At 32.1% G+C, this 20030-nt stretch overlaps 1 protein-coding gene and 1 long non-coding RNA gene across 4 annotated transcripts in view; one reads left to right on the top strand and one right to left on the bottom strand.

Moving 5' to 3' along the window:
* The window catches only part of LOC128991455 (importin-5), a 62199-nt gene that overhangs the window by 20271 nt on the left and 21898 nt on the right, over positions 1 to 20030 (bottom strand). The gene's annotated exons all lie outside the window — the stretch shown is intronic.
* On the top strand, positions 7632 to 15205 carry LOC128991456 (uncharacterized). Of its 2 annotated transcripts, none has more exons than XR_008490650.1 (3): positions 7632 to 7874; positions 12085 to 12187; positions 14991 to 15205. It is a non-coding gene; the product is annotated as an uncharacterized LOC128991456 (long non-coding RNA). The 2 variants fall into 2 exon arrangements; XR_008490651.1 differs by lacking the exon at positions 7632 to 7874 and adding an exon at positions 7895 to 8011.

Here is a 20030-nt window from a genome sequence, read left to right as displayed (position 1 = left end):
GATGATGAATATTATTATAACGTTCAGAAGTACGCTGTTCCTAGTTGTTACGACCCTAAATGAATAAGTAAAAGTGTATTCAACAAAGAATTTTGGAAAATGTCAGTTCAGTAAAATAATATACATGTTCCAATTGTTACGTTGGTTGTCATATTACACCTAACGGAACAGTTGCTAAGGGTCTAAGTCCCGTAAGGTCTCTTCGGCACAAAATTTGCATTTTTTACTTGTTGTTGAAGGTCTAAACGAGCATTAGAAGGTCTAAAAATACAGTCAATGTAGAAAACTTATCCACTGTAATTGTTTTAGACCTTGCACATTTATACCTTGGGCACACAACCTAAATTTTAAAATTTAATTTTTATGAGATTAGAGTTGCTGAGGGCCTAAATTTTGGAAGGTCTAATTAGACCTTCGGCATATAGTTTGCATTTTGGACGAGTAGCACACAGTCTAAAATGAGAACTAGAACATTTATTGACATGTAAATATAACAATAGTTATAGTTACTAGGGGTGTGCGAATAGTGATTTTCAACCTCGAGCCGAGCCGAGCTTTTTAAAATATTTTCGAGCTCGAGCTTTTTCGAGCCGAGCTTTTCCTTATTATTATTAATAATAATAATAATAATAATAATAATAATAATAATAAATCTTTATTGTCGTTTGGTAATATAAACATTACAATAGACAAGGTCAACATGTTTTGTTACATATGTTAAATAAAATATTAAATATTCTACAGAAAATGTTAAAATAAAGTTAAAAGAATCTTAAAAGGATAAAGCATCAGTAATAATAAAAACTTTAAAATTAACAGGGAAAAGACCATAACAAGAACAAAGAATCATCAAGACTGCTTGGCCTCACATTTAAGCGTTAAAAAATCTTCATTCTGCAAAAACTCATCAACTGAATAAAAAGCACGACTTGTAAGCCAATCTGATAATTTTGACCTATACAAATTAATACTTTCCTGATTTCTAAAATGTATTGGAAGTTTATTAAATAGTTTTATTTGCAAATATTTATAACTTTTGATAAATTTTGATAGCCTGGCTTGAGGAATATATAAATATTTTGATTGTCTGGTGATATACCCATGGATTGAGTTGCAAGGAACAAATTTATTCAGATTATCTTTAACGGAAACTAAATTGTAAAAAATTAAAATATTAGAGAGTGTCATGATTTTATTTTCAGCAAAAAATGTTTTGCAACTAACCCTATCTGGAATTTCAAACATAATTCTGAATTCTGAACATTATCAAAAAAATAAATTATTAAACATTTTTCTTCAAAAAGTGCATAATAATAATAATGTTCAGTCAATTTTTAAATAAACACAATATTATTTTAATATGTCTAAAAACATTGAGAATTGTCAAGACATCAAATAGTAGATAATCACGATAAGAACTGAACTGAACTAAATTAAGATGCAAGAAATAAAAGGATATGATTGAAGGCCTGATGAGATATGCAGTGCAGACTGAGCCAATCAGATTGTCTTTCATAACAGAACAGCGCTAACTTGAATGACAACAAAACAACTAGCAAGTCGATTAAATATGTATGTTGTAACTACTATGAATACTTTATTCCATTTTGTATAAATAAATAAATATAAAAACACGTGATTATTCTTGTTGTTTTCCATGCACAAAATATTTTTGTTTTATGAATCGTATTAATCAAAAAAAGAACATGATTGGTTAGGATCCAAAAAGGTGAAGAGACAAAGTAAAAAGTAAAATTATATATTAAAAAATATTTAATTGACATTTAGAGGAAATAGACCAAAACACTAAAATTAATAGAATAACACACAAAGTAAACAAGAAATGAAATAATGAACACGATGATTTAACACTGTCACTAAATTCTGTTATCTAGAAGGGTCGGTGAACTAATCAATAAATAGCCAAAACCAGTTTCCTCCCCCATTTCTCTCTCAGTCTCACCACCACCCCTCCCCCCCTGAGCCGGGAGGCCCAGCACTTTGTCCTTGAAACACCCTAGCCTCTGAAACAATAAACCCTTACACCCGCGTTGCTGTTTTCACAACAGGGTTATGAATGCATTCACTATTTTTCATTTTCCAGGATTAACTATCAATTATTATTATTTGCAAGTTATAAATAGGAAACTACATCACATTATGGTATTCAATGACCCATGTATTATCAAAAATTAATAATCCATTACTTATTTTGATAATAAAAAGCATTCATTACAGCACCACCACTTATTGATATTTAAATAATCATCAAAGTAACTGTTACTTTATACAATATAAAATAGGTACAAAATTGTGTGGCCAGTCAAACTTTATAAACAAACATTTTATTCTATAAAATACAGATGGTAAATAGGGGTTGGTTTAAAGGAAATAAAATACAAAACAGATAATTAATTATTTTGATAAACATTAGAAAGGTTATGGGATTGATTGAACTAAAATAACCGCAGGGAAACTTATAAGTAGAAAAGTCGTCAACCACAATCTGTTCAATCAGTACATTGTTAGAGAGAGCAGAGAGAGAAAGAGAGATAGCAGATAGGGGCGTTTGATAGAACTGTCCCAACTCATGGCAAGGAAATTCCCAACTTTTCTCTTTCCCAGATTCTAGGGGGGGGAGGCTCCCCCCCCTACCCCCCCCAAGGCGACGCCCCTGCTGGTGGCGTACTGTAGAACTTGATAGCTTCAATAGTTATACCATAGACAAAAATAATTAAATATAGACCGACAGCCGTGTTGCGGTTAGCATATGTTCTGGCGTCCACTGCTAGAAGTGTAGGTACGGCGCACATATCGCGGAACCTTCCTTTGACAGTATATATATATTTATTCTATTTGTCTATGGTTATACAGAACACTGCCTCTGTCATTTGGGCAACTTCCGACATTAAGACTGGGAATCAACTGTTCGCATACCTGGGATTTACTATATGCGCTAGTCAGCCAATCTGTTTGTCAGTAACATAATTTTGATTTTTTAAAGTTAATAATTTAATGTTAAGGTATTGTTAATTTATAATCTATTAATGTTAATATTAATAGATCATTAACATCTATTAACAGAAATTAAAGTAAAATGTTGCCTACTGTTTTAGGTTCCAGTTTAAATTGTTGGCCACAATTCTTGATAATTCAACATTCCTAAAACTTTGCACTATTCTGGTCAGCATTACACAGAGTCTGTGGGACTGTGCTGTATTCTATCTATACTCTTATATGAGCAATGTTTGCTTGTATGTATGCTTGCTTGCTTACACAGAGATTTTGAAAACGGCTTCAACGATTTCCTTCAAATGTTGTAAATAATGTTTTTCTGGCCTAAAAGCATGTTTAATGCAGTTAAATCTGTCAACAAAAATCTAATTAGGTAAAAAAATGAAATTGAAAGTCATAATTTGTTAACATTGGCCTTATGACTCATTAAGTAACCATGTTGGTTGAACAAAATAACAAGGAAAAAGTAAACAAAAGACTTTTAACATGTGTTTATAACAAGCTATCTACAGTATACTAGAAAATTACAAAATACAGTACAAAGAGGAAAACGTCAGTTGTTACTATTGAGCAAAGATTACACTGAAGATTACTCGATATAGGTGAAAATATAGTTCCAATCAAATGCTGATAATTTAACTTGGCTCTCTCCTACCAAAACTTAATTCCCGAGGTAATCAGATGTTTTAATTCAAATAAAATATCAAAACAAGTTTTACGCATGTTTAGGCTATTATAAACGATTGATTTTTACCATCAACTGATAAATTAATTAATGTGATGTGGATTGCCAGGTTAAATTTTCCATCATAATACATTGAAATTCCACTGAAACTTAAAAAATAAAAGCCAAAATTAGCTGTAAATAAAACGTGAGTTTCCTTTATATTGTTTTTACAATAATTGAATTAAACTGTACCGAGCCATAGCTCGGTCCCCGAAGGTGACTGGAAAGAGTCTATATCCTGACCCAAGAAACACAAAACTTTACACTATACAAAAATTGGAAATTTAAATGTCAATGACAGCATTTTTAACCAAAGGATGAAACCTATTTACACTTTCTTAACCAACAGTTTTAATTGATAAGTACATATTTAACTGCAACATAAATAATAATCAAAGAGATTGTCAAGTATAGTAGAGCTATCACATGGTAGACTACTTGACGGCAAATTATGATAATTGGTTTTAAACAGAAATAGTAATAGGACGTTGAATCAACAAGTTGACTCATCAGAGATAAGTGTAAGTGTACAAACGCAATGTACAAATAAAAGTGTCATTGCCCTTGAATGACAACTCTCTTTCCGATAGATTGAGGAAATTGATGTTTCCTACAACCAAAAAAATGGATGTAAACACTTTTCAATTGACTGATAAACTCTTACCAGCTAGATGCAGTACAGTATTGTAATTAAATGATTGATAAAAAGGGAAAAGTTGAAATATTCACATAGTAATTGTGTTCCTGAATTCATTGACTAAAGCCATAATAACACTATCTTATAACCAAAGATCTATTTGATTAAGCAGTTTTGTTATACTCTTTATTATAGCCTACCAAAGACTTTTAAGAGCACTTAAAAGACTTCTTTCTTAAGGCTACTTAAGATACATACATACAGGACTTTTAAAATCAGCATAATTTGAAATTACAGCAATAATTGCTATTTACTATGCTTTTGTTGATAGTAAACATTTTTGTAGCAAACTAAATTTTCAGTTTCAAGTTAATATATCAGGTCAATTTTGAAGAATAAATCAGGTTGAGTAAACATTGAATAGACAATCTGTACTTATTTAAAAAATTGGTCTTTCTTCTAGACGAGGAAAAACTCGGGAACGTATAAATTAACATTTTACTTAATTGGACCACCAAAATAATCTGAACATTTTCTATATTTTAATCAGTACCTTAAATTATAGTTTTTATTTCTAATCAACCAGTTGAAGAAAATGTGTTAAAATATTGATAATAAAAATTGTGAGCAACCAGGGAAACAAATGCTTAATGATGTATGAAGTTCTATAACAACACAAAGGTAATGTGCAGTGACCTGATCATAAGTATTAAGGGAACAATGAGGGAGGAACTACAAAGAGAGTTCATAGAGCAATATTGTTCTTTTAAAATTTGTAAAATTACTTTCAGGCTTAGGAAAAATTCTTTTTGTTCAATTAGCCACATTAAATTTATTCGTTTGTAAATGAAAATTAAAAAAGAAACCTAATAATGCATTAGCGTAGATATTTGACATGTTATTCGATGAGCAAATCAAAATCATCTTTTTTAAAATTTTACATAAATTCATCAATAGTCAATTGTATATAACCAGCTTACAGAATATAATCCACACAAAATACTTTAGACAAACCAAAATCACACGGTATAATAATCATAGGCTTGAATGTAGATTATTTGATTGTGGATAAATAATAGCATTAACAATACACTCTTTTAATGGTCAAGGAATAGATATTACATTTCCTAAAAATCTTGCCTTAAGCAAAAACAAAAATCCAAACTGTTCCCAATACAAAGATCAGAGTAAAAACAGAGCACAAAAAGCACGGCTATCTGGTATTCATCACCTAACTTATTCAACATGTGGCACCGTCAGTGTGTGTGTGTGTGTGTGTGTGTGTGAGAGAGTTAGAGAGCTACACAGTACAGAGAACAAGGGCAGTTCATTCACACAGCTGGAGTGTCCAGATCTCAGTAACTGGGACAAGATGTTTATCTACTCTACACTCAGCCGACTGTATGAGTTCTGGCACAACACCTCATCTGCATTTCTTTGCTACTGGACTTGTGACGAATCGTGTATTTGTTGGAAAATTAGAATACCAAATTACCACTTGAGGAAATGGCCGACCTAAATAGGAGACTCTTCCTAGTCGCAAAAAGATAGGATATAGGCTAATTAGTATAACAGTTCCAATTCAAATAGAATTTGACAGCAAAGCCAAAAAATAAATTGCATTGTAATTCTTTTGAAAAACCCTATTTACATATTATTAAGAAAATTGTATTCCAGAATTACTATTGCTGAGTACCAGGTTAAATCATTCGCTGACAAAAAAAAAAACAAAAAAAAACATTAGTTCAATTGCAGTGTAGCTGGTGTCTCGATAATTTATAATTCCAATATCTAATATTTAAAATTTAGGGGAATGTGGGGCACATTTGAACACTTTTTAAACTTTAATTTTTAATAAATAAATTTATGTGTTTTTAATAAAAAACATTGTTAGATTTAGTCGTAACATAATGTTGGCTTTAATTAAGTTATTTTTTTAACCCTCCAAGTTAACATGTTAATGTGCAATATCTGTTTTCACAAAGGTACATGCAAATCGTTCAAAAGTACCTCACAATTGAACATACTAATTAAGTAAAATGAAAATTTTTATTTTACAGAAATTGTTATGCATGTGAGTTGATAAAAACAGTTCTTATTACTATTGGAACTAATTCTTCATTTAATGTTTTAGATTCACACAAGCTGCTATACCCGTGCTTTGCAACGGGAAGAACATGCGACCCAGAGAGCTATTAAAGCGGTGCTGATGTGTGTTTTAAAATACATACAGCAAAAATGATTTAGTTTGAAAATATAAGCTGATTTAAAAGCGTAATTAAACCTACTTACTTTCAAACCCCTACTTTTGATGTTAATAGAGATCCCTAAGAATATGACAACATACCTTAGTGTAGCAATAGCATCAATTATTGCTTCATATTGATGCTTTATGAATGACATGTTTTACCATTTTCTTCAATTTTATCCAAGCTTCTTAAAATGTAGATTACCATATAAATTAAAAAATTGAACTTTGAGCAATACTTTACAAAACGTATACAACCTCACTTTAAAACCAAACATAACCCATCTCAATCTACATAAAGCGTCACAAACATCTTATTCGAGTAAATAAACGCCAGTTCATTGTACTGACCAGCTGTTTCATTAACTAAATTAAATTAAATCATGTACAAACATTGGAAGCATGCCAGGAGCAGCCCTTTTGAAATCAGCCTGTGGGGCAGAGCCCTTTTGGAAATTCGTCCATATCAATACTTTTCGGCAAATCTACACACTCTAAGCTTCATTTTGATGTGCCTTATGCCTACATTTTTATTTGGTAAATGGCCTTAACCGTTTACATAAAATTTGTTTGTATCACTTTAATAATATAATAGATTATTTGTAGCTAAATGTTGCAAAGTTCATAGCAAAATTATCCCAGATAGCACGTAAGCTTGATTCAAGCCTTGAATTACGCTTGCTTTTACTTGATATGACAGCTTTGAATTGTCACTTTCGATTCAAACTCGAGTCAAATGTCAACTTCGTGTAACACACTTGAATTACGCTTACAGTGGATTGAATTAACAGCTTTGAAATTTCACATTAGATTCAAACTGGATTCGAGTATACCCAACACACTACTATTACGCTTGCACTTGCTTGTATTAACAGCTTTGAAATATCACATTAGATTCGAATCCGAGTCGAGTGTAATATTACCCACAATGCACTTCCATTACGCTTACGTTGGTTTGAAATTACAGCTTTTTAGTATCACGTTGGATTCGAATTGGAGTCGAGTGTAAGTTACCCATAATTCCGAGCGGGAACGACGCTAACGGTGGGACCGACACTTGAAGACGCCATCGGCCATATTGCTTTGTTTTGTTTATTGTGTATTTGTGAGTGATTCATTCTCAATCTCTCTCATTGAGTTGAGAATATCGATATTCTGGTGCTGAGTTGTTCAAGTTATTATATTATATTGTTTAAGCTGACTTGTTATTAAGTTTCATCTAGGCCTATTTCTTCTTATCCATCAAGGTAAGTTCTTATTAGCACAAACTAAGTAAACTCAAGGATTGTGACTAACAAAATCAAATCGTCTTAAGTTAATTACAAGAATAGCCTAGGAAGAAATTAAGTAAACTCAAAATCAGTGAAAATTTTGAAAGAGCCAAGTAAGTTATAGCCTAAAGCCAGCCACTTTTGAGTTGGTAAGCCTACGTGCAATGAGTAGCCTAGCCTAAAAAATAAATGTTGTCAACTTATCGGCCTAACTTTGAGTTGTTTGTATGCATAAAAACATATTTTTTTTTACCAGCTTGGATATCAAGCTCTCCATGTAAGATACTTAGGTATTGTGGTACTGGTATGGTCTAACTTAGGCCTAGGCATTGTCTTCGCTGTTCATAGTAACTTATAGACTATGGTAGGTTATAGCCTAGATTAGCCATAATGGGCCTAAGTTACGTTGTAGTCTATTCTATAAAGCTGGGTTTTTCTAGGCGGGGAGAAAGTAGCGTGGAGAGTGAACTCCTCTTGTCTTAAATAGTTTAATGTTACCGGTACTGTTTTCCTAGGAAGCAGAGCGGAATGCCATGTTAATCGATTTTCCGCTCTCCGCGCTCCTCTTCCGCGTCTAGGAAAGCCCGGCTTTGGACTTAACTTAATGCCATATTTTATACCATGATATTTTAATGTGTAGGTAACTTATAACTTAGGGCTAGGGACTTAAAGCTAAGTTACTTCAGTAGCCTACTCGATAAGTATTTAAGCAGCTACTTTGTTAGTGACACTGTCAGATAAATAGCAGTAACCTACGTTTAATCGCAGTAAGAGTCTGGTAAGCTTTCAGGCGATTAGTTTCTGATATAGGTAGGCTACAAAATTTCTTCTCCATTAAACTAAAAATTGGCATTAAGTTAGGTTAACTTACTTTGATTTAGTCCACTTAACTTAAGGCCTATTTTGCTTGGAGGTACTGTAGCGATAGTCGCACAGCGATTATCGCTCAGTTACTATCGCTGTTACGGCGACCGTTTTGCTTAGAGCGATTGATTTACGGTCGTCGTACGATTTTTCATCAGCACTCACAATGGTGAGGTCATGAGTGCGTGTTGTAACTTTTTAAACTATCTCCTCAGGGAGGAGTTAGAAAACGAGGCTCTACTTGACCCTAGGGGAAGTATCAATAGACGATCGATAGAAAATACGTGGTGATAGGATAGGAGTGAGTGATAGGGTTTGGAACGGATGCGTATCACTAGATGTCATTATTTAGGATATAAATAGAAAACTGTAGGCTAGCTTAAGCTACTTATTAAAATCAAAATTAAAAAAAATGCAAAGGAACCTAAACCTAAATAAATAAGTAGGCTAGGTTATTTATTTAGGTTTAAGTTTTTTTGCATATTTCTTAATCTTAATCCTTTAGCCTATAGCAAAATAGGCTAGTATAATTAAATAACTTCTTGATCAGCATTTTACGTGTTATTAAATTTACGGAAAGTAAATAAAAGAAACGTCTTATAACACTTAAAACATATATTTACGCTTATACTGTTACTCACAAGACGGTAAATATACAAAACAGATGGTAAGTGGTGATCGATTTCGATTGGAGTGTCCAATCGAAATCGATCACCACTTACCCTCTGTTTTGTATATTTACCGTCTTGTGAGTAACAGTATAAGCGTAAATATATGTTTTAAGTGTTATAAGACGTTTCTTTTATTTACTTTCCGCTAGTATAATATAATCTTACTAATATTATAAATGTGAAAGTTTGTGTGTTTGCTTGTTTGTTTGAAGTTCAATCACGCATTAAGTAACTACTGGTCGGATCGAGCTGAAATTCGGTATGATGATAGCTTTCGTTCCCAATTAACATATAGACATATTCTTATCTCAAAGACCCATTCAGGCTCCGCCCCAGTGGCTTTGGAGATTTCCATGTTAACCTTATCAGTATTCAAATTTAAAATGAATAAAATAATTTTACCAGCGGTTTCAACTACACGAGTTGGTTCTATGATATTCAATAGTACTAAAAAGTTATAGTGTTTACTAATAGGGTGCAGAACTATAATTTTTTTCATATATGACAACAGCTTATTTGACCCAAGCAGCAACAAAAAGCTATGATACACAATGGGAACTGACAAAAAATAGGACTGTTTACAGTTATGCTTAAGTTTTTTATTTATAAATAATTTGTGATTGTGCGAATATTTGGTAACTTATTCGTCTCTATTGTTTAGGTAAAGTGGTAGCACATTATTATGGCTATAGTAGATGTGTAAATTACCGTAAAGTTAAAAGAACCAAATTTACTCAAACTGTGTCCTCCCCCATTGCAAACACAAAGCACGAGTATAACTGCAATAAGCATTTTATACTTATACGCCAACCCCGTACGAAGGACGGGTACTCTGCTAGTATACAATACATATAAAAATAAATTTGATTAAAATGTTTTTCGTGGACCCCACATTCCCCACAAAAAAATTCTTGCGGACAACACCTTGAGAAACTCTGACCTAAGTTAAACTTAATAATTTACATTGAATGAAACATTTTAATCTGAGTCAAACATTTAAAGTTATAACTTTACTTAAGTATTTTATGGGAAAATAACATAATCCTAACTTAACTTAAGTTAATATTTTAAGGTTACCTAAGTTAAATTATCGAATAAAAGTTGCATCTGATGATATAAAATAGGCCTTTTGTAGGTTTGTTGCAGAACTGTACCTGGGTGTTTTAACATAAATAATATAAATATTTTATAACTAAAATAACTTAGGTCTAGGCTTAAGTTTCACAGGTTATGTAATAAAGATCTTCTAAATAAAGTTATACACATCGGCCTACAGCTGGATTTTTTTTATCCAGAAGCGGTTAAGATAGGCACTGTAGGGGTGGCACAATTTTTATTTCACCTGCGGAATTTTAATACGGACAAAATGAGAGTAAAAAAATAAAAAAATGTATAATTTGTGTAATATAAAAATTAAACTGTCATAACCTAACCTTACTAACCAAACTTGCTGATAATCGCTACTGATAATCGCTATTACTAATCGCTACTGAATAATTTACTACCTTTAGTCCATCAGTGACGTTGAATATTAGGATCGGTCTATTTTGATCGCCCTACCGGCGCAAGTACCGATCAGTAGTGAACTTGTTAAACAATTGATTTATTAACCCTCCCAGTGTAACTTGACGAAAATTCGACAAGCAGCACACTTTGTGTAGTGTTACTTGTCGATTTTTCGACACGCAGACATCGTTTACGGCGAAGGCTCTATGACTGACTGAATCGGATTGAACTGGATCGAGTTAGGTATCGTTCTTTCCGTAATATTCTAAGCTTTCTCCAGAGGTCTGTCTCTAAGCGCTATTCATTTTAGTTCCGAAAATATTGTAGCAGACAGCTGACGTGCGTGTATTTGTAAACAGCTAGGTTCCCCCGGACCGATGACTGATGTGTTTTATTACGTTTATCATTGTTTTAGTGTTAAAAATCAAAAGTAGTGATATACGTGGTGCATTATAAGAAGATTTAAGTGGTTTTGAAGTGCTGGTTGATGATCCTGAAGAAGTAGGTAGTGATATCGATGTAAATTATCAGTCAGATTCCTAGCTATGGTTAGGCTATGCATTCTTAGCTAAACGCTATGTACTGAAATCAGTTTTTTGCCCATAACTTATTTATTTGCAAATATACTTCCTTATATTATAATATATTTGTAATCCTCATAAAATTTAGAACAAAGTGGCTATTTTCAAATATTTATAGGCCTATAATTTATACAATTTCATTGAGCGCGAACTTATTTTTTTTTTGAAAATTTTCGAAATTATATTTTTTTTACCTAAAAATTTTTTTTTTTTTGAAAAAATGTTCCTTATGTTTTATATATAATATTGAAGCCCATGATTTTCCAAACAAAATGGTATATAGAACATTAGAATTAACATTGTTTTAAGCTTCTCAGATCCGTTTTAATAAAACCTTGCAAATGCGCCAAAAATAGGTGGACATTAAGGCCTAAACTATGGACACTTGGAGGGTTAAAATATTAAGGATACCTAATATGAAAGTAAAATCTTGAACTTCAGAAATTAATTTTAACCCCATGTTTGAAATGGGAAGACAAACTTTAGGTCTTAGGGGTTAAATGTAGGCTACTATTCTGTATTAAGTTCATTTTAAGTATTTTTTTTTTTTTTTTTTTTTTTTAGCTGCTGCACAGAAAATGTTGGGCATAAGTGAAGTCACGGAAGCCAAAGTTACAAGCGTTTTTGCTAAGTGGCTTCAACAAGCCAAAACCAGATGTGAAAGAAGGTAAGGATAAAAAATTGTCACTAACTAACTATTCAACTCACCATTAATAGAATTCCATTGGTAGCCTAATAATACTGTACAGTGGACTCAATTATACAGGGAAGGAGACACTTGAAACTGACGTGCCCAACAACATACTTACAACTGCATACTTGTTACATGATTAAAGTCTAATGCAAAATATATTTAAGCCAATAATGTTAATTCTGTAAAAATAGCCACACTATAGACACTTTGGGATAATTACTGTAAACAAAACACAAGATGCCAAGACTTTATACCTTTTAAATATTTTAATCTTAAGACATGTGATGAAGAGTCTCAAATCTATCCTACAAGACAAGTTGTTTCAGCACCGCTCACTTCCTGCCGATCCAGGGTGGTTAAACCGTACTGATAAAAATTGTCTGGTTTAAGAATTATATCTGCTGAGTGCAGTCTGGTTACTAGGTGTTCGGGTAAAAAGGAGTCTACTGCATAATGGTTTTTCATAAAAATGTTTTTTATTGTTTATCATTATGATTACTCAAGTACTGTATAAGCTAAAAAAATACCCCCGCCGCAGCAAACCTGCCGACTAAGTGAATTTCCATTTGCCTGAATTGATTTTCAATTAAATGTATTTAATTAACATTAGCTTTAATGAGTACATAGGCTTGCTGCTACAAGGAGGGTAAAAAAGTGTGTTTTTTAGTAAAATATTAATTACTTAGTATCAAATAAATAAATTTACCAAGTTTGGTCAAAAACAAGCAAACTACGACATTTTACAATATTCTCCATAAGAATAACATGGGAATTTTAAAATATATATTTTTTTTCTCCGTAACCAATAATTGTACAAAAACACTTTGATATACTAAATCATTTTTTTTTAAGCTCTTTAAAAAGGTTTGGAGAGAAATTGGGAAAATTTGTGATTAAAGGGTCAAAAATTAGAAAAACCCATTTTTACCCCATAAAACCCTGTTCCCATGGTCCGATCATGCTGGTTCGCAAACTTATTCAAGTTTATCCCGCCTTACACCTTCAAACCAAATTTCATCAAAATCGGACAAAAATTAACTTAGCCTACACAAGTTATCGTGTTCACGGACATATAATCTATATATAAAAATGTGAACGAATGGTGTTATTGGGCTCTGGGGACATCAAAATGAAAAAGTTAATTGGTTCCGGGCCTAGGTCTTACCATGCCACCTACGGTAATAGATTTTTTCCTATAGGGAAATTCGCCAAAAGAAAAATGCTAGTATTTTTATTCTTGTAGAGGGGTTTTCATGTTTCATAGCAATGCTGGGCTTACCTGGATTAATTTATACAGTAAATTAAAGCTTATATATATTTGTAAAGTATGAGCAAGATTTGTAACAAATATCTTGGCTATATTTAGGATAACCAACCAAGAACTATCACTAGGGTGGTCTGCCGTTACACTTTAGACGCATAAATGAGCGAAGCATTATTTGAAGATTAATGGCTAAAGCAGCTAACAACCTACAATATGTTCCCTTTCAACAGATTCACCGTTTGTTTGCCCGATATTATTTAGGTTCTAAAGAATGACAAATTTATCTGATAGTTCATTTATTTAGTTAAGAATAAGAATTGATAAAAGCCTGACCATTTGCTTGTACTTTGTAAATGCGCATAGCGGGATGTACTCGTGCAATCAACATTTGTTCTACAATCGTCAGGTCAGTTCATTCGTTCGGGACACTTGACACATCCATATTATTTAACGCCGTGAATTTAGTTGCATTTGAACGACAACGCGAACTTTTGGTGATTGGTTTGACCACCAAAAAATTGCTTGAAGCTGTTAGTTGTTGGTGATGACAGTTAGTGCAAATGTAAAATTTTAGTGCATCTAATTCATGTTGGAATTGATTAGCTAACTGCCTATCATTATCAGCTTCTTCTACCACTGCTTCATCTGGTTCTTCTTGTTCACGACGCCGCTCTCTTACAATATTTGCGTTATTGGTGCGTCGACCAATATTACGACGTGGCCTTTGAGGCATGCTCAAAACAAATATAGCAAAACTGTTACTTCCATTGATAAACTGTTACATTCCAACTTTAACCTAGGATGAAAGTAAACATTGAAATGTAAACAAAACAGTTACAAACAATTAACATATGTTTATCTTAATTAAATGAAACGAGATAAACCCATATGTCATAGACCCAATATAATTTTTCTTTCAACTTATATTAAAATAACAAGCGAAATTGCGTGACGCATAAAATAAAATCCAGAAGGAAATTTGCAAATATTTTTTACCTAAACATTGTGCTCAGTATTCTTTAGCTGTTGGCCAAATTTCATATCAATTGTTCAAGCCATTACATTCTGATGCTCTTACAAAGAAGTTTCAAAGTGAGGGAAAGTGAGCTTTGCTCAACTAGTTTTATACTTAAACCGTAAAATACAAAATCCCGCAGATTTACCTAATTATTTTATCAAAGTGATAATGCCGCAACGCCTAGGTTTTGCCTGAAGTAATGTGAAAACAATCCTGGGCTTGTGTTTAGCATTTTTTGACAATCAAAATGTAATTGTGTTTTATACATATTAATAATTAATACTAATATTATTGGGAAGATCATATTGTATTTGTATATCATTGTAGGAATAAATTAATTTTCACTAAACAGGCCTACACTGGTTGTGAGTTAAACTGTGTTAGTTTAAAATGTTGCTTACTTGCCTATTTTTTTATACCAGATACAAAATTAATCATTTTGGTTGATTATCCTTAAATTTAATATTGATTCTATTTGTTTTGACTTTTTTCAGAGGGAAAAAAACCTGCCACTGTGGACAGTGGGGAAGAAGTTCCACTCAATGGGGATGAAGATCTTGTTGAATAGATAACTTACTCTGTATTATTTAAGTAATCGTAAAAAGAGGAATTTTTGAGGGAACTGTTTGTTGAAAGTTAAAGATACGAGGCATTTTCAAATGTGAATGTGTTATGTAAATCTTCAATATAAATCTATTTAGACAAATTATCTCTTGTGTTTTATTTTTAATTTCAAAGAATTCTGAATTCTACGTACTGAATAGTAATAATATGTAAAATTGTAGGGTTGAAAACTATAATAACTCATGTTTTCCTGCTCTTTTATGAAAACAAGTTTTTAGATGGTATCTCGCTTTTTTATTTAGAGAAGTGTCTTAGCATGTAACAACTAGAGGCATTGAAGTTATTAGATTATGTTGTGATTGTGAAAAATTATCTGAAATATTGGAAGATTATATTGTGCTATGCATCTCAACCTAAAAAATATGAAATTTTTATTGCATGTAAGACTGTGAATCCTGGTAAAAGCATATGAATTAAATTTTCAGAAATAAAAAAAAGAGCTTGTAAGTGGCTAAAAAATAATTATTTCTTGTATTCTTCAATTAATATTCAAATGAGATGTTTCAATTTTTATTCAAATTAGATATTTCAAGTTTTATTAAAATTGGATCTTTTAAGTTTTATTCAAACTGGAAGAGCGGGAACTTCGACGCATGATTTTAACTTGAATCAAGTTTACAAACCCGATCCTTCAAGTTTGCAGTTTTGACAAACCAAACTTATTTCAAGCTTGAATCAAGTATTTTTTAAATTTATATTTAGATTTGATAGTTCAAGTGTTATTCAAATTAGATGTTTCAATTTTTATTTAAATTAGAAATTTCAAGTTTTATTCAAATTAGATGTTTCAAGTTTTATTCAAACTGGAAGAGCGGGAACTTCGACGCATGATATTAACTTGAATCAAGTTTACGGGCCCATCCGAGCAAACTTGTTTCAAGTTTGCAGATTTTACAAATCAAACTTGTTTCAAGCTTTAATCAAGTATTTTTTGCTATCTGGGATAGTATTTGTTCGCTGCATGTGCAGTTCTCACACTCATTGTTGGTTGAGGAAGCTTATAGTCACTTCTTAAATTGTTATTATTCATTGCTGTCTTGTATAGTAAACAAATATAATCAGTTGGGGTACATTTTAACAACATGCTTACCAGAGGAAAACATGGTGTTCAAATGTACCCCTCAGACTCTGTTCAAATCTACCCCACTAGGCACCATTTTGCAAAAAGTTAAATTATGTCTTTTTGAATTGTAATTTATCAATGTGAAATGCATAATTGTACCTAAATATGTATAGCCTAAGCCATAAGGTAAATGGATCAAACTTATCTGTAATGTAGTTTCTATGGAAAATTTACAAATCCCTACTGCTAAAAAAGTTTTCTTGTGGCGCTCTACAACTTTTTTTCCCAACAACAAACTAAGAGCTGATCAGAAATGGAGGGAGATGAATGCAACCTGTTGTTCTATTTGAGGACAACATTTTACAGCTGGTCCAATGGCCTGCAAGTATAAAAATGACGGCAAATTTAAACCGTTCTAATGTGCCCCATGTTCAAATGTACCCCACTCTCCCCTAATGACAGTTACACACATAAGTATAAAATAACCAAACGGGCAATCAAAACTTAAAGAAGCATTTGTTATCTAATAGTTAAATTCTCAAACATAAATCTAACCATAATAAAACATTATCATAAATTCACTTTATATATGAATGTACAACAAAGAATGGCATAAACAGAAGACAAAGGTCTGGAATGTCTGTTTACAGTTGTGAAACAGTTAGTGCTGATATGGCAGCAACAACACAGGACGTGCTGATAACACATTTACACACACACACACAAACACACACACCAATAAACCAACTGAGGTCAAGCATAACCTCAACTTCCTGTAGTACCTCTGCATGTACATTAATCGTTACATTTAATATAGAATAATTGCTATGATATTTAACTTTTTTATCAGTCAACTCTGTGTTAATCAATTTACCTAAATTTCTTATTTCCCTTAAAATCTAGTTGAGCCTTGATTATAGGTACACTACCTGTCATTATTTGTTCCATTTCTATGTTAATATCAGAACAAAATATCACAGTTCAATTAAGCTACCAACAGAGTATGCTACTGAAAAAAAGTATTTTTACTGGTGGACACACTATTTCAACATACCAAACAGTGAAGATAATTAATTGTAAACTATAGCTTATTTTAAATCCTCAATAACTATGAAAAACTAGGAGAAAATATAGAAGCTTAATAATAGTGTGAAATCTTACAGGTTTATTCAACTATGATGTATTATCTTAGCTTTAAAAACGGCCACCGGCTGCTTCATATAGCCTACATTGTTTAAACTTAAAATGTATTTAGTTATTTGAAACAAATTGAAAAATAAATTTTTAGGCCTACTAAGGTTATTGAACACCATGCTGCAAAAGCCTAACATGGCTTGTCTGCAGCTCATTTAAAGACATGTGATGTCTAGCTGTATATCCAAAGTCAAGCTTGGACTGAGAAATTAATATGAATGTAGAAAATGTAACATGCATCCATTATTCTTTTAATTTCTATTGTTATTTGGTTTTTTTAATCTGCAAAGTGAAACATAATGTTTTATCACTAAATTCTAACAAACAAAAGTAAGAATAAGGCAAGATGTCAAGGTCTAAGTTTTTGTGCTTTTGGTAACAAAAGTAAAAATTTTCATTTGTTGGTTTGGTGCATATTTTAAAATAATGGGCCTAATGCTTGATGATGTTTAACTACACAAAAATGCACTTGTACAAAAGTATTAAACAGTAATCAAAATTTGACGCATAAAGAAAATGTCTGGATTTGTATAGAAATTTTACCAAAATAGGTTTAAATACCCCGCTGCAGCAAACCTGCAGACTAAGCAAATTTCAACTTGTCTGATTACATTTTTACTCAAATATTTCCATAAATAAGAAATATTTATTCCCAATTTAAATAACATTAGATTTAACAAGTGCTTAGGTTTGCTACTACGGGCAATGTTAAAAGTGTTTTTTGACCATACGTCAAAGTCCTATACTGAAATAGATAAATTTGCAACATTTTATCAACATATATATCCATAAACACGTAAACTACAACAGTTTCCATTTTCTCCATAAGAATAACAAGGGAATTTTAAATTAAACTTTTTTAGAATTTTCTCCGTAACCCTTAGGCAAACAACAGCGCTTCATTAATACTAAATTTTTTTCAAGCTCTACAAAATGGTTTAGAAACAAATTTCAAAACTTTTTGTTTTAGGGTAAAAACAGAAAAACCCATTGTTACCCCATAAACCCCTGTTCCCATGGTCGGATCATGCTGGTTTGCAAACTCGTTAGAATAAATGTAGGATTACACGTTTATAACAAATTTCATCAAAATAGAATCATTTTTGCTCGAGTGATCGTGCTAACGGACATATAACTTATATAGCCTAATATATATATATATATATATATATATATATTATATTTTCAAATTGAGTAGAGTATTTATTTAGCAACGCTCCTAGCTGGGTAGCTGTTGCAAAGATCACAAAATTACTCGAGGGCACCTGCAGGTTATTTATCCAGGAGGGCGCAAATGGTACGGTATATTGTTCCATTGATTGCAGATATGCATTTATTCTTTTTCATTTGTTAGTGTATTATGTTACATACTTTATTTATCAGTATGTAAACAATAAATAATCAGATTTATTTTGGACACAATGAGCAGTCTTAAACTATGCAAATTTTAATTTATATTTGACTATTTTTTTCCTAACTAATTTGAAAAGCTTCGCGGACCCCCTGCTGCTGCTGCTACTGCATTTATAGTTGGTGTTGGCAGAGTTTGGTTAAGTTTGGGTCTGTTTGTTATGCCCTTAACCAACCTTTTAAATGATACCTGGTGATTTTCAGTGAAAGACTATTTTAGAGTTTTCATTAACTTAACCCTTCAAAGGTGTCACAATGAAGTTTTCCTCTGATCGCATTTAATATTATAGAAAAATATGCGTTATCATCAGCCAGCAGTTTCAATAGTAACTGTACACCTCAAATGCCTCTGTCTAAGAAACCGATTGAACATCATTTCGCTCTCCCCTGAGCTAATGTACAGAGTTAATAAGTTGAGGTCTGAAGAGTCACGAAGGACGGAGCCTGCTCTCATATGTCACCGCTCACGCTTCAAGGTTCCCAGAGTTCTCCGTTTTTCACCTATGGTGTTTTTTTATTTGATATTTATCGTTATAAATATGTCTAGTAGCACAGCCACCTCTAATACAAGGCCGCGACGTTCGAACTGGCAACGCCGCAATCACACCCCTTCTGCGTCCGTCTTCACACGCGCTAGGCTATGAACATCAATGAGAGTATTGCTGCTCTGTATTAATGAATGAAAGTATTTAAATACGTAATAACATATTTTAGTAGATTTTAAGGTATGGTAAAATAGACAAAATTGTAATCTAGGTTGTTTATTTAGTGAAAAATTGCAACATACCGCAATATGTCTAAAACTAAAAATATACAAACATAGTGTTTTTGGTTGCATTTATCGTATTGTAAGTACGATGAATGTGGAAATAGATGAACTTTAAATATTTCCTTTGTTAATTTGTTAATCTACACTATTATATAACAATCTCATGGTGTCTGTATATATGTGTGTTATTCAACATAGTAAAAACTACTAGACAGACTGTGCTTAAATTTTACAAAATAAAGCTACTATACCAAGAACGGTTATACAGTAGGACTAACTTATTGCCACTTCAATATTTGTAGAGACTTTGGGATTTGTAGAGACTAACATCTAACAATTTGTTCATATAAAATTAATTTTAAATTTTTAATAGGAATATTATGTTTTAGTCTACCTGAGGAAACCATAAGTTAGCGACAACAAAATTTGAAGTTTTCATTTTGAAGGCATACTGACTAAATAATTTATTTTCTT

This window comes from Macrosteles quadrilineatus, unplaced genomic scaffold (genome assembly GCF_028750875.1).
Source record: "Macrosteles quadrilineatus isolate MER2022 unplaced genomic scaffold, UCM_ALF_1.0 Scaffold_4__1_contigs__length_99947679, whole genome shotgun sequence".
NCBI classification, from domain to species: Eukaryota; Metazoa; Arthropoda; class Insecta; order Hemiptera; family Cicadellidae; genus Macrosteles; species Macrosteles quadrilineatus.
The sequence above is the reverse complement of the archived record's forward strand: the minus strand, read 5'-3'. Positions and strand labels throughout refer to the sequence as shown.